This window comes from Neolamprologus brichardi, chromosome 4, assembly GCF_056152115.1.
Source record: "Neolamprologus brichardi isolate AB-2024 chromosome 4, ASM5615211v1, whole genome shotgun sequence".
NCBI lineage: Eukaryota > Metazoa > Chordata > Actinopteri > Cichliformes > Cichlidae > Neolamprologus > Neolamprologus brichardi.
Window position 1 is genome coordinate 5,692,789 of NC_142107.1, and position 14,944 is coordinate 5,707,732.

The following is a 14,944-nucleotide window of genomic DNA, read 5'->3' on the forward strand; positions in this document are numbered from 1 at the left end:
TGCCAGGGAACATTTTGTTTTGATTAAATACAAATCTTTAATATGGTCTGTGGCTCAATGAGAGATTGGGTCTCAAAGGTAAATAATAAATATATTACAACATTGTAAAAGAGGCACAAGAAGTATTTCAGTGGAACACACTGGAGTTTTGAGATTGACAGTATATTTTGGTAAACAAATAAAAACACTCCAGGCCAGTCATGAGGGCTATTTATGATTAAGAATCAAAACCGATATATAGAAAACGATAGCACAATTCCATTTAGTAAATTCCAGGAAGAGATTTCCTGTTATACAAAATTAGTATACTGCTCACTATGTGTGCGTGTGTGTGTGTGTGCATGCATGTGTGAAAGTGCATCTTTCGCCCTGAAGGCTTAGATGGAAACTGATGGACAAGATAGAGGGAGCGATGGTAGAATCAGGGGAAGGCATCAGGGTGTGAATGCTAATAGTCTCCTAGCTAAGACATCCATAGCATCACTGCATCTCATCTATTTCTTATCCTTACCTGACTCCCTTCCTTTTTCTCTACATTTTGGTCACCAACTCCCCAACTTTCTGCACTCCTCTGCTGCATAAACTTTTGATTCCTCCTGCTTCTCCCTTTTCAAAGGTAATGATGGATGGATGGAAATTTTGCTACTTTGATTCAAGGATAAACTGATTGCACGTTGGTGATCAAAGGTCAATGTCTTTGTTACTTTTCCCACTTTTTTTTTTAACAGCCATTACTAAAGAACCCATACAATAATAATGACACAATAATAAGGCTAGCACTGGGATATGACAATGTTATGAGAAAAGGAAAATCTACTGAGGAACAGAATGGGAGAATGTTTTCCAATTCCAGATTTGGCTGACTAAGAATTGATGAAACAATCTTGCAACAGTGCTTTAAATGTGTGTTAAGAATTTGTTTTAGTAATTGTAGTTTCTTTGCACCAACATACGTGCAGTATCTGAAGACGTCTACTAACATGGCACGAATCAATATTAGTTTTATTGACGAGGCATGTGAACGCATTCAAGGAGTAGGGATGGGTACCGGTATCCGGTGCCATAATGGCACCAGTTCTGACATAAACGGTAGTAACCAGACTGAAAAGCAGCGCACATTTCGGTGCTTTATTTTCCTGAGATGTCATACACTTTGGATTCTAGCCAATCATTTTACCTTTGCAAGCGTAGTAGGCGGGCCCAGATACGTACGTTCTTTTAGAGCAGAGCTACAGATTAAAAATGCGGTCAAAAGTCTGGCTGTACTTCACAGCAAAAGATGCAAACTCAGCAGCCTGCAACAAGTGCTTTAAGCTGATACTGTGCAAAGGAGGTAACTCCTCGAATCTGATGAAACGCCTGGCGACGTATAGCATTTTGTTAAAAGCCGAGAAATGCGCCGTATTTGATAGCTTGCTGCGAGACCTCACACCGTGCGCATCTACTGCGGGTGTGGTGCCTGTTATCGGACCCAGAGTAACATCCCCCAAGAACCCGAAGAGGAGAGTCCTGGCCCCTAGCCCTGCCAGTGTAGCAGAAATGATGACGGATGATGATGGCAGCAACAGCCGTTCTTCTCTGGGCGAGTAGCTTAATGTTGTTCGTGTATACTTTACGTTGAGTAGGCTAACCACGTTATTAAATTAATGCACGTAAGGTGAACTAGCAAACACCGTCGTAGTTACATGCGGCTGTCTTCTTGTTTGATGGCAGATACTCCCTTCACCCTGGCCGAAAAGACTAAAATGACCAAAGAAAAAGAGGGAAACAGTTAAACATGGGCAGCACGATGGCACGGTGGTTAGCACTGTTGCCGCACAGCAAGAAGGTCCTGAGTTCAATTCCAACATCAGGCCGGGGTCTTTCTGTGTGGAGTTTGCATGTTCTCCCCGTGTTTGCGTGGGTTCTCTCCGGGTACTCCGGCTTCCTCCCACCGTCCAAAGACATGCAGCTTGTGGGGATAGGTTAATTGGAAAATCCAAATTGCCATTAGGTGTGAATGTGCGAGTGAATGTGAGCGCGAATGGTTGTCTGTCCCTGTGTGTTGGCCCTGCGACAGACTGGCGACCTGTCCAGGGTGTACCCCGCCTCTCGCCCTATGACAGCTGGGATAGGCTCCAGCGCCCCCCGCGACCCTGAAAAGGATAAGCGGAAGCGAATGGATGACAGTTAAACATGACAGGTTTTTAGACAAAGTGTTTTTTCCATTGATTAAGCACTGCTTCCAGCCAAGAGTAATACCATATATGCCCTATAGCTGCAGAAAAGGCTAACATTGTTATCTTTTTACAAAAAAACAGCTGAACATAAGAGGTTTTTGGATAAAGTGTGTGTTCTCCATTCTTTAAGCACCGGTTCGAGCACCGTTCGAGCACCGTTTCAGTACCGGCACCGTTTCAAAAGTACCGGTTTGGTACTGGTATTGGATAAAACCTAAACAATACCCATCCCTATCAAGGACTCTAAATCTGTTTATACTTCCTCTTAATGAACTAATGTTGTTGGTAGAGGCACTGGACCGCAAGGCAGTAATTCAAGTTCTTTTTTTTTTTAAATCTTTCTCCAGAAACAAACACATTAGCAGAGATTGGAAGGGATCACATCATCTTTAAATCAACACCCCTGCTGTTCTCCCAGCAGGGCTCTTCTTACACAATATTTGTGTAAATGTATTTTTGGCTTTTTTGTGTTAACACATGATTAAGCATGTGCATGTTTATCCAGGCCCCAAATTGCAGAATTCACAAGTGCAAGTATGTGGGTTATATGCATTTCTGCCTTGACAGGAGGCTGTACAGCACTCTCCCATCCTGCAGGCATAGAATAGAGAGTGGGGGGAATGTGCTTGCCACTGCAGTAAATGAGAAAAAAAGAGGTGATAGGAAAAAAAAAAGAAGTGCTGCAAAAGTTGCTGAGGCACACAAAAGAAAAGAGAGAGACAGAAAAAAAGTCTCTTATCCTTAATTAGAGCTTCCGCCTCTCCCCTTCTTTCGGAGAACCAAAGCATGAACCCACGTTACTTTTTTCCCTCCGTGAGAAACATTTAAAAACATTTTCCCTAGCTGCACTCCTCCTGTCAGACTTTAAAAAATTGTAGATGCTTTCTTATCTTTTATGCCATCCAATTTGTTTCTCAAAATGATCGAGTGGTGCACCTTCTCTGCATGTGTTTCTCTTTGTTTGTGCTCGGTTTGTGCTTTAACTAACCCTTAGAGAGTGATACTGATGTAGTACTAGTGTGATCCTAACTATTATCATGCTCTTCATCAAAGCCCTGTCAGGATATTCAGTCCTCACAACGGCTGAAATACAAAGCAAATGCAGACAAACTCACACTTGTGCATCATGGCCCAGACTGTGAATCTTCACCCTCCTCTTGTCTGTGGAGCGTGACAGCTGGTGGCTCATTGTGGTGAGGATATATAGGATTCTGCACCTCATAGATATTAACCTTGAAGTAGCTGAGATATTTTATGATTTATCCTGAAATCCTCTATGCTGCACTGATCCTGACATATATGCAAACCATACATGCATGCACACACAGACTTACAGAAGTAAAGACCCAAAAACAACATGGATATGAAGCGTCAAACAATTCAGGACTAACACACAGTACTTGTATTTTAAACACCACCTGAACACAGCACACCTAACACTTTGACCGATGTCTAGGCATATGTGTAGGCCAGTGACATTCCATCAGGACAAGCAAGGCAGCTGCCCTGCTTGGATTTGTCCTGATTTTAGATTCAAATCTAAGAATAGACGTGAATTCAAACATCCCACAGTAGACCAATCGCTCTCTTTAAATCGCAGACAGTGCTGCTTCACTTTAGACTGTAGCCATCCTTGTTTACTGGGTGCGTCCATTTCCTGTTAAAGACGACTGGATTTTCTGATGGTTTTCGCATACAGACTGTGCATAAACCGCTGTTTTTTCAGAGTAGGAGATCAGTGTGCATGACAGAGTATTAGGGCCACATTAAAATAAAAATATATTATTGATCATTTTGAGAATAAAGTCAAACTTTTTGAGATTAAAGTTGAAAATCTATATTGAGAAAAAAGCTGAAGTTGTATTTAGAGAAAAAAGTCAAAATGCAGAGATTATGGTTGTTGTTTTAAGACAAGCTGCCGTGGTTTCTATACTCTCTGAGCTAGTGAAATTGTACTCAGAATCAACTTTAGTAACAAGTATAAGAACATCAAAAAGATGCAGGTGCAGAAAGCTTCATCTGGTGAGATGGAAAAACAGACAAATGTGGAAGAGTGGATTGTACAGAATGAAATGGCTAGTAAAAGACAGATGCAAGGTTAGCCATGGTCACACCCTTGTGCAATAAAGTGGATTTATGTTGTATCACCAAATTGTTTTGTTAACTTATCTAAACAAGGCATTTTGTAGAGGGTATAGCAGCTGTTGCAATTTGTCTTGAAACAACTGATATTTCAACTTTTTTTCTCAAAACACAATTACAACTTTTTTTTTCTAAAAATAGTTTTACAACATAATTCTCAAAATGATCATTGTAATTTTTTCTCTTAACGTGGCCCTAATACTCCTTCGTAAGCATGTGAGGCAAGCTGGAAGAAACACAGCTAGCACTAGCAAGTAAATGAGCTTCAGTGATTTATCATCGTAACAGATTAGTTTCTACTCGCTAACCATCTCGGCAAACATGTGTGATGTAGAGAAGATAGAGTGTGAAAAATGTGTTAATAACTTATTTAATACATTAGGAAGGAAAGCTGACCATGATGGAGAGGGGACATTAGCTCTGATCATGTCTGGTCCAATGAAACAGGCAAGTTGAGCAGATGAAGGCTAAGCAGCATTAACAGTGAGCTAATTAGCATGATCAGTGAGAGTGACTAAATGTAATACATTTAACCGGCTGGTTTGCCAACACTCCACATTCATTTTTCATTAATGTTTTAATAGCCCCTGTTGATATTTGTGGTTAACCATGCCACACACAGCTTAAATTGCTTTAAAGTCAGCAGATTTTTTTGTCAGTGGTGCATTTCAGTATACTTAAAAATCAATTTGTAGGCCTGTGTTTCTGAGCTCATGATCAACAGTGTTTTTCACAGATATGTAATCGTTACAGGAGGACTGGTTTTGTCTGATTTTGTCATCTAATACAGCGGTCCCCAACCCCCGGGCCTCGGACCGGTACCGGGCCGTGAGAGTTGAGGCTCAGGTGTGAAATGTATGGTTTTCAGGGTTTTTATCGGTTTTCAGCGTTATTTTGTTATCGTTTTGATCGTTAACTCGGTTTTCCTGGGTCTTTTCACGTGTGTTATGAATAAATCTTCTTTTTTTCGGTACCGGTACTAGTTTTATTTTGTTGTGTTTATCCGCGACACATTAAAGGCCGGTCCGTGAAAATAATGTCGGGCATAAACCGGTCCGTGGCGCAAAAAAGGTTGGGGACCGCTGATCTAATACACACTGGAAAGAAAATAATCTGTAAAAACTTTATGGATGTTTTTCATATCTGCTAAAAAAATTGCAGTATGGTAGAAAATTACCAGGACATTCTCTGTGATTACTTAAATAGATTTTTTTCTTTTTACAAACAACAAATCTTTTGTTTGTGCCCCTTAAAGAAGAATACATTATCATTTAGCAATGTTATACGAAGCTAAAGCTAGTTAATAAACTCAGAGGAAAAGAATTCGAAGCAACAAACTAAACTTATTCTTTGACTTGCTGTTTTTTTGCTGGTGGCTTCTTCTGTGAAAAATATTTAGGTAATGTTGGTTAGGTAAGTCTGGTGTTCATGGGTGCCACTGTCTGGCTTATAAGGTATGAAAACGCAAATTATCCAGAATTTATACCAAAGGATATAAAATGCATTAACAAAAAAATAAATAAAAAATTTAAAGCCATAGATTTGTTTGTGAGTTGTGTTATAGTTAGTGTTTTCAGTATAAATGTTGTGCTGTATAGAGTCAAAGTTTAGCCAAAGCCAAACGTTGGGAAAAGGCTCAGAGAGCCACCCTGGAGGCTGCACCAACCGGGAACCTGCAAGGCAACAGAGAGGGGCTAAAAAAACATACAGGAGGAACTGTTGTAAAGTGAAATATCTTTCTGTATCTATAAAATGGTAAAAATTGTACTGCCTCCATTTGCAACAGTGATATTTCATTCTTTATTCCTAGATAAATCTTGTCTTGAAAGGTAGTCACATACCTTTGCACGCTGGCCTCAGCTACACACACAAGCCACATAAAGAATTTGAGGCCTTGATTCTCCTTCTGTTTGTGTATGAGTGTGTGTTTTTTTTACTTCTCTCTATCCATTTACTGCTTGTCTTTATCTCTGCCTGCTATTGAATAGAGAGAATGACAGCTTGGCTTGAAAAAAAAATCTCTTATTGTAGCCGTTGACAGTTGAGCTTATTCTGCATAATGGTCTTGAAATAGTTCATGACGAGTAGTTTCAGCAGAGACGGAGAGCTTGGCATGACTACTCAATAAGCACTCAGTCTACGGTGTAGTGACACGTCTTGCACAGTGAAAATAGGGAGTTAATGAAACCACTCGCACCCAGATAGAGAGTCAAGTAATTCACACATTGCCGATAAATGCAATTGTAGAGAAGAGTTCAACTGCTGTCTCTAAAAGCCAAAGGCCTTCAACAGTAGCAGGCGTATTACACTTGGCATGTTATGAACACCCCTCTTCTATGTGACTGCCTCTCTGTTATATCTTTCACTTGTAGCTACAACTATGCCTTTTCTCTGCCCTTTGTCTTGTTTCAGAGCTTTCTCACCCACTTGTCCATTGGAACAACCAATAATAATCTGAAAAACTTTGCTTAGCTGTAGGTTAGGGTACAGCGAACATGTAAAAGTTGGTCACATCACATGGTGTCCCGTCATTCTTTAATTAACACTCAATGGACACTTTTAATATGGTGTAGAGCAGAGGTCCCCAAACACTGGACTGAGGACGCACCTCACTCTCGCACCCAACTCAGTCTTGTTTTACTTTTTCCATACATCAGTGCATCTGTAAGCCAACTCTTGTGGCTAGCTATAAAGCAAGCTCAGGGCTCCCACAGATCCTGCATTATAGTAAATTATCAACTAGTATGATAACATAATAGGTATTGATAGTGCATTTTATAAAGTGCTGGTGTAGCATACATGGATTCTACATAAAAATATGTATCCACTGTAACATCACCAGATGATTTGTGGACCCCTGTTCACTTTCAGTCCATTTGTGCGGTACAACATATACAACATTGGACATGCATGTCCTGGCTTAAGATGGATCAATTCACGCTTTTAAAGCAGCTGACCTGTTGTGACACTTGTGAGCCCCTGCCTTCACATATTTGCCCTGTCATCATAGTTATCCTTCGGGGAGCAGAAGTTATAGTGATAACATTTTGTTTTATAGTATAGTATAAAAGCTATTGCCATTTTTTTTAACCCAGGACTGAACTTGGATGAGAACATGTAGTGCAAAGTTATTGGCTAGCACTAGTTATGAGAGCATGAGCTGCATTGTACAAAAAAGGATACTAAGTCCTAACATATACAACACTAACAGGCTAAATAAGTAATTAATAGCATTCGATTAAAAAGTACACATAACCAGTCTGTTTACGTGTTCTTTCAGTACAGTTGAGCTCACTTTAAGTCATATATTTTATTTACTCGAATAAAGTATAAGTAATCCTACCTATAATAGGAAGCCTTTTAGCTAGGACGTAAACATTTTTATTTCTGCTGGAAGGTTTGGAATTCTAGCACATATTGTATATAGAGCCCAGACAATTTAAAAGGAAACAAAGAGAAACAAAATGGTAGCCTCTCTGTCACACTCATTCTGGTCTTGTCTTACCATGTTCCCCTCTGTTTTCACAGTGATTAATAGAGACCTTAAGTCCACCGTGGGGTCCTCCAAGAGCTTTGATTAAAGGCCACTGCACCTGTCAGTCTTAAACACACATTTTCAGACACACAGAGCAGCAAGGCAGACAAAGGTGAACATAGACCCAGCCATATCTCTCCTCAGATAAACACAGACACTCAGGTAATCAATTGAACACTGAAAGCAGTCACAGGGGTCAATGTCATAGTCATAGATTACACAGGAGTTCTGCAAACTTTGCGGCAGGGCTCGGTGACCACATTGCACTGTTTTGTAAATCAATGTGCAAACTGTGACCCTGACAAGTTAAGAAGTTTAAGCTCTTTTATTTATATATATATATATATATATATATAAATTCCCCACTCGCCCCTGTGGGCGGTCAATCCTTCAAGCTCGGGTCCTCTACCAGAGGCCTGGGAGCTTGAGGGTCCTGCGCAGTATCTTAGCTGTTCCTAGGACTGCACTCTTCTGGACAGAGATCTCTGCCGTTGTTCTGCTGGAGCCACTCGCCTAGCTTGGGAGTCACTGCACCTAGTGCTCCGATTACCACTGGGACCACTGTCACCTTCACCCTCCACATCTTCTCGAGCTCTTCTCTGAGCCCTCTGTATTTCTCGAGCTTCTTGTGTTCCTTCTTCCTGATATTGCTGTCATTCGGAACCGCTACATCGACCACTATGGCTGTCTTCTCATGTTTGTCTACCACGACTATGTCCGGTTAGTTAGCCACCACCATTTTGTCCATCTGTATCTGGAAGTCCCACAGGATCTTAGCTCGGTCATTCTCCACCACCCTTGGGGGCATCTCCCATTTTGACCTCGGGACTTCCAGGTTATACTCGGCACAGATGTTCCTGTACACTATGCCGGCCACTTGGTTATGGCGTTGCATGTATGCCTTGCCTGCTAACACCCTGCTGTTATGTGCTGGATTGTCTCTGGAGCATCTTTACACAGCCTGCACCTAGGGTCTTGCCTGGTGTGACAGACCCCAGCCTCAATGGATCTTGTGCTCAGTGCTTGTTCCTGTGCTGCCATGATTAGTGCCTCTGTGCTGTCTTTCAGTCCAGCTTTGTCCAGCCACTGGTAGGATTTCTGGTTATTAGCCACCTTCTCTATCTGCCGGTGGTACATACCGTGCAGGGGCCTGTCCATGCATGGTAAGGAGCTTTCTTGTCTTGATGTCAGTGGCTTCTATCTCCTCCTTTGGCCAGCCTTTTACCCCAGCAGGGTACCTGATCACGGGCAGGGCGTAGGTGTTGATAGCCCGGATCTTGTTCTTACCGTTCAGCTGACTCCTCAGGACTTGCATGACCCTCTGCAGGTACTTCGTGGTGCAGCTTTCCTAGCGGCCTCTTCATGGTTCCCATTTGCCTGCGGGATCCCCAGGTACTTGTAACTGTCCTCTATGTCTGCAATGTTGCCTTCTGGTAGTTTGATCCCCTCCGTTCTGACTACCTTCCCTCTCTTTGTTACCATCCGACTACACTTCTCCAGCCCGAACGACATTCCGATGTCATTGCTGTATATCCTGGTGGTGTGGATTAGTGAATTGATGTCTCATTCACTCTTGGCATACAGCTTGATGTCGCCCATGTACAGGAGATGGCTGACAACTGCTCCAGTCGGTATCCGTAGCCAGTCTTGTCAATTATCTCACTGAGGGGGTTAAGGCCTATGCAGAACAGCAGTGGGGACAGAGCATCTCCTTGGTAGATCCCGTACTTAATGGTGACTTGTGCTATGGGCTTGAGGTTGGCCTCCAGTGTTGTCCGCCACATCCCCATTGAGTTCCTGATGAAGGCTCTCAGGGTCCCGTTGATCTTATATAGTTGTAGGCATTCCAGGATTCAGGTGTGGGGCAGTGAGTAATAGGCCTTCTTGTAATCAATCCAGGCAGTGCACAGGTTGGTCAGTCTGGTCCTGCAGTCTCAGCTGACTGCTTGGTCTGCCAGTAGCTGGTGTTTTGCGCCTCTGGTATTCTTGCCCATCCCTTTCTGTGCCCCGGTCATGTATTGACCCATGTGCCTGTTCATCTTAGCCGCTATGATGCCTGACAGGAGCTTCCATGTGGTGCTGAGGCAGGTTATTGGTCGGTAGTTGGAGGAGACTGGTCCCTTCTGGGGGTCCTTTAGGATCAGGATTGTCCGGCCTTCGGTTAGCCATTCTGGGTGTCTCTCGTCAACTAGCAGCTGGTTCATTTGTGCTGCCAGGCGCTCGTGGAGTGCAGTCAGCTTCTTCAGCCAGTAGGCGTGAACCATGTCAGGGCCTGGTGCTGTTCAACTCTTCATACTGGAGACCCTTTCTTGGATATCTGCCACTGTGATGGTTACTGGACCCTGTTCGGGGAGGTCGCTGTGGTCTGCCCTCAGATCCACTAGCCAATGAGCATTGCCGTTATGGGTTGCGTCCTTCTCCCATATGCTCTTCCAGTATTGTTCTGCCTCCAGCCTTGGTGGTGCTGTTCTCATATTGTTCCCCTGCCACTGAGAGTACACCTTGGTTGGTTCTGTGGAGAACAGCTGGTTTATTCTCTTACCTTCTATCTCTCTGGTGTACCTCCTCAAGCGGCTGGCCAAGGCTGTGAGTCGTTGCTTGGCAGTTTCCAAGGCCTCAGGTATGGACAGCTTCCTGTACTTCTTAGGCACCTTTCTCATCGTGCCTTTCTGGAACTCTGATAGTTGGCTAACCTCCCTCCGTGCTACCTTGATCTTAGCCTCTAGCCTTCTTCTCCATGGAGGGTACTGCCCCTTGTGGTTGTTCAACTTGTAGCCAAGCATCTCACTGATCACTGCTGCTGTATTGTAGATCAGCTTGTTAGTGTCGGTAATCGTGGCTGTAGGTATTATCCTTGGTGCTGCATTAACATCATCTAGCAGACCTTCTGAGGGTACTTCACGTAACGGCTTACAGCACTTGGTATTCCCAGGTAGTCTCCGATCCAAGTACTAACCAAGCCCAACCCTGGTTAGCTTCCGAGATCAGACGAGATCGGGTGTGCTCAGGGTGGTATGGCTGTAAGGTATATATATATATATATATATATATATATATATATATATATATATATATATATATATATATATATATACACACATATATATATACACACATGTATGTAAATGTGTGTATTTATGTATAGTTTTATTTTTACCTTAATCTCTATGTACATCCGTATATCTGTTTAGTAAATATGTTTCCACAGCCAGTAGCAGAGTGGCTAAGTAAATGACTTTTAATCTTTCTTATTTAGCATATAGCATATTACAAACTGAAAGTAATTTTGTCTGGTCTGTGTGTGTGGGTGTGTAGCTGACATTGGTCACACTGCGTATTTTTTTTTGAGAGGAAATTGTTCTCTGTCATTTAGTTGGCAGCCTGGCAGAACTGCAATTTACTCTCTCTAATAGATACATCTGATTATGCACTGATGTCCGTGGATGCACACAATATGAGTACAAGGGATCACAAGGTGTTCACACCGCCACTATGCAGCATCAATCTTTTGTGTTGTTACGTCATTCCAATACAAGGTTGCCTCAGGGGGAGACATCTTCTGCCTTCATTCTTTCGAGCGCACATGCACAAATCTGTCAGACCCCTATGGTGGCTGCAGGCTTTGTCATATACTGGTGACAGTAACAGGATGATACATGTGTCAGCAAACTAATCGACTGCCACACGGCCACTGTGGACACTTGGATGGAACCCACTGGTGTCACATTAGCGTTGTCTTTTTATTTAAGGGTTAACATTTTTAAAAGGTACACTTTAAGTCAAAGCTTGAGTAGTTTTGGTGCTGAAACCTAGTGAAAGCGAACAAAAAATTGATTGTGTCCTGTGTGTAAGCTTTAATTTAGTTTCACACTGCATCCTACTGGTGACGTTCTTGTGATTTATGCTATCATCAGCTCACCGCTCTCCGCCTAATGCGTCTTTGTCACTTTTTAAAAGAAGACCGTTAGCTCTCAGAATCAAATACTGCTGCGACTAGTGTATCAATGAACCTATGTACGCCAAAGGACACCTTGTGCATATCTGAGATGCCAGCAGCTTTGACTCTATTTGATGTCCTGGGAAATGAGATGAGATTGCTAGGGCCAAACGTATGGCAAAGCTAACAACCTAAAGACGTACTGTATTGTTTAATTGCTTATAGTTCCTTTGGTTGCATTCGTATCTTTCTGACATTTGTTTTTAAGTCTCTTAAAGAACAGAAAAACACACTAACACGCACACACACATCCATACCAAATACTGTGACAGATGCTGGGCCAAAAGCAAGTCAACAATGTACAGTAGATGAAAAAAATGAACAGCTTGCACACTGCAGGACTCCAATTTTGCCTATTTATTGAACCATGAAAAATACGCACAGTTACAGGCCTTGTCCCCACACTGGTACATATATATGTGTATATATACATATGTACCCTTTGACATGCAGCCTAGGTGGAGGTGGGATCTAATTACTAACAATCCAAATAGAAGACAATCCATTCCATCTCCTATGCCTCTGAGGCCTCCAGCATCTACCAGTCAATCAAATCAGTGCTATGTTGTTATTCAGTATGACAGCAATACTGCTCATGTTAGCATAATTGGTCAGTTTTATCATTAAGAATCTCGTATTTATTTGTTACTATTGCCAACATGTATTGTTTAGCACTTTAGTACTACTGTTTGGAAGGCATGCTTGTGTGTGTACCCCATATTTGGATTCCTCAAACATTAAGACGAGCTGGTTTTATTGTTGAAGTATCATCTCTATTGTCAGTAACTCTCAAGTGTTTTTACACAGTTAAGACATCCACTAGTCTAAGCTCCTGGAAAAAAGAAATACTTAGTAAAATCTCTGACAGTTGCTGCCAGAACCTCTTTGTTCATTTCTGGCTGGAGATACATGGGACTTTTGACGCAGGTGGAATTTCTCAAGGTATTTCTTGAGAGATGTTACCGAGCAAAGGATAAGATGTTCATGTTCCTCATACACAGAATCCTTGTGATTTTTTATTGTTTCTCTCCAGTGTGTCGTTGTGATTGTTTTTTCACTGAATGTCACTGTGAAAAACATCCTCAACTTTTAGGATGTATAAGTTGGGTTTGAGATCCTGAGTCACTCCTTTACCCTTTGTCCAAAGTGCAACTAAATGTATGTGACCTTGTTGAGTAAAACCCTTCTCTGAGCTTTGTGTTATGGTTTAAAATGCACTGGTCTTCAGGTGAAATTAGTGGGTGGTGAGATTTGTCTTTTTCTGCTTTTCTAATCTCTTACACCTTTGAAAGCTTTCATTAGTAGCTTTGAGTTCTGGCTCCTGCATTAAATTCCATTAACAGCTAACTGGAGGCCCACTAAAAACAAAATCATATCAACCAGCCCAAATTGCAGCTGATTTTGTTGTTGAGCCCTGCCTTAGTTGTTGAGATTCATCAAATTGCCTCAAGAATGTATTAATTTCAGCAAATTGGTGATTATTATAATTTGCACACTCAGCCAAGTCCTAAACTTTTTTTCTGTTTAGCTTGGCATTGGCAAAGTTATAATTAAACAAACTTTGTGCAAAGTTTAAAAAAAGAAAAAAAAACCTACTCTTTATATAATAGCATATGCAGTGGCTTGCAAAAGTATTCGGCCCCCTTGACCTTTTCCACATTTTGTCACATTACAATCATAAACATGAATCAATTTTATTGTAATTCCACATGAAAGACCAATGCAAAGTTGTGTACACGTGAGAAGTGGAACAAAAATCATACATGATGCCAAACATTTTTTTACAAATAAATAACTGAAAAGTGGGGTGAGTGTAATTATTCAGCCCCCTTTGGTCGGAGTGCAGTCAGTTGCCCATAGACATTACCTGATGAGTGCTAATGACTAAATAGAGTGCACCTGTGTGTAATCTAATGTCAGTACAAATACAGCTGCTCTGTGACAGCCTCAGAGGTTGTCTAAGAGAACATAGGGAGCAACAACACCATGAAGTCCAAAGAACACACCAGATAGGTCAGAGATAAAGTTATTGAGAAATTTAAAGCATGTTCAAGGCTACAAAAATATTTCCCAGGCCTTGAACATCGCACGGAGCACTGTTCAAGTGATCATTCAGAAATGGAAGGAGTATGGCACAACTGTAAACCTACCAAGACAAGGCCGTCCACCTAAACTCACAGGCCGAACAAGGAAAGCCCTGATCAGAAATGCAGCCAAGAGGCCCATGGTGACTCAGGACGAGCTGCAGAGATCTACAGCTCAGGTGGGGGAATCTGTCCATAGGTCCACTATTAGTCGTGCACTGCACAAAGTTGGCCTTTATGGAAGAGTGGCAAGAAGAAAGCCATTGTTAACAGAAAACCATAAGAAGTCCCGTTTGCAGTTTGCCACAAGCCATGTGGGGGACACAGCAAACATGTGGAAGAAGGTGCTCTGGTCAGATGAGACCAAAATTGAACTTTTTGGCCAAAATGCAAAACGCTATGTGTGGCGGAAAACTAACACTGCACGTCACTCTGAACACACCATCCCCACTGTCAAATATGGTGGTGGCAGCATCATGCTCTGGGGGTGCTTCTCTTCAGCAGGGACAGGGAAGCTGGTCAGAGTTGATGGGAAGATGGATGGAGCCAAATACAGGGCAATCTTGGAAGAAAACCTCTTGGAGTCTGCAAAAGACTTGAGACTGGGGTGGAGGTTCACCTTCCAGCAGGACAACGACGCTAAACATAAAGCCAGGGCAACAATGGAATGGTTTAAAACAAAACATATCCATGTGTTAGAATGGCCCAGTCAAAGTCCAGCTCTAAATCCAATCGAGAATCAGTGGCAAGATCTGAAAACTGCTGTTCACAAACGCTGTCCATCTAATCTGACTGAGCTGGAGCTGTTTTGGAAAGAAGAATTCGGCAAGAATTTCAGTCTCTAGATGTGCAAAGCTGGTAGAGACATACTCTAAAAGACTGGCAGCTGTAATTGCAGCAAAAGGTGGTTCTACAAAGTATTGACTCAGGGGGCTGAATAATTATGCACACCCCACTTTTCAGTTAT

General features: G+C 42.2%; 1 non-coding gene across 1 annotated transcript; it reads right to left on the reverse strand.

Moving 5' to 3' along the window:
* Positions 1 to 10,803: 10,803 nt before the first annotated feature.
* On the reverse strand, positions 10,804 to 10,922 carry LOC118454739 (5S ribosomal RNA). Its single transcript, XR_004843874.2, has one exon. It is a non-coding gene; the product is annotated as a 5S ribosomal RNA (ribosomal RNA).
* Positions 10,923 to 14,944: the final 4,022 nt, after the last annotated feature.